This window comes from Crocuta crocuta, unplaced genomic scaffold (genome assembly GCF_008692635.1).
Source record: "Crocuta crocuta isolate KB4526 unplaced genomic scaffold, BGI_CrCroc_1.0 scaffold35, whole genome shotgun sequence".
Taxonomy (NCBI): Eukaryota; Metazoa; Chordata; class Mammalia; order Carnivora; family Hyaenidae; genus Crocuta; species Crocuta crocuta.
The window spans coordinates 1911008-1912183 of NW_027530625.1; the positions used below are offsets into that span (position 1 = coordinate 1911008).

Below are 1176 nucleotides of genomic sequence, written 5' to 3' on the forward strand. Positions count from 1 at the left end.
TCTGGTCACCGCCCCCCCCCAAGCTGGCCCCTTCCCTTTTGCTTCCCCAACTCCCCCCACCCACTCTTGAGCAGGCCCTCCCTCACCAACCGAGGCTGATGTCATCTGCCACAAAAATGGCATCTGAATCCTGCCCCTTTCCCCAGTGACAAGGCATTCACCCCGCTCTGTTCTGACCTTCCATCCCATCTGCACATCTGCTGATTTATCCTTCCAGTGAACTCCTACTCATCCTCTAAGACCCAGCTCAGATGTCCCTCTTCCAGAAAGCCTTCCAGGCAGGGCCCTTGCTCCCCACCCTGGGTTCCCCGTATGTCTGTCCCCATCCTCACAGTGACAGTGCTAGCAGGAGGCCTCTCCTGGACTGGGAGCCACCTGACAGCAAGGACATGTCTGTGTTGACAGCATTTCTGAACACGGGGGAAGGTGCTGGAAATGACTTGCTAGGTGAAGGAGGACGAAGCCAGCCTGAGGAGAGCCCAGGGGAGGGTGGAGGCTGGGAGGGTCCGGAAGGCAGGGAGAGGGAGGTGCCTGACTTGGGGAGTAGGTCTGGTGGGTGGGCTCTCCCTCTGCCACTTCCCTGCTTTATGTCCCTCCTTAGCACTGACCACAGTCTTCCAGGCGATAACGTTTTACTAATCGTTTCAGTCATTTCTGTGTCTCACTAATCACATTATCTTATTGTCTCTCCCCCAGGAGAAGGCCAGCTCCACAATACAGATTTGGGGTCTTTTTTGTTCACCCCATGTCCCCAGTGACTTACAGAGTGCGGAAGGTCAGCAACTGTTCATAGAATGAATAAATGAATGAGTGAATGAATGAATGAATGAATGAATGAGTGGGCAAAGCGTCTGGGCCCCAAGAAACCCAGAGCCAGAACGTGGACCCCCCCTAGAGCAGGGAATCCTGGAAAACAGGGACTCCTGGGTGGCAGCCAGGAAACAGAAGCTCCTGAAACCGCACAGGTGTTTCCTGGAGGAGGGATGGGCACCTTCCTAGGGCAGCCAGGCAGGACTTTCCCGAATTCTCAGGAGTCCCTGTCCCACAATGGGCAAATCTTAGCCACTGTCTTGGTCCCCCGAACTTCCACACAGAGAAACTGAGGCCCGGAGAAAAACAACCCCTGGCCCCAGGGCCAGGTCCCTTCATAGCCTTATTCACAAATGGGAGGGGGGT

General features: G+C 55.4%; 1 protein-coding gene across 1 annotated transcript in view; it reads right to left on the reverse strand.

Annotated features, from left to right (window-relative positions):
- NR5A1 (nuclear receptor subfamily 5 group A member 1) overlaps positions 1–1176 on the reverse strand; it is a 99796-nt gene that overhangs the window by 6687 nt on the left and 91933 nt on the right. The window lies entirely within an intron of this gene.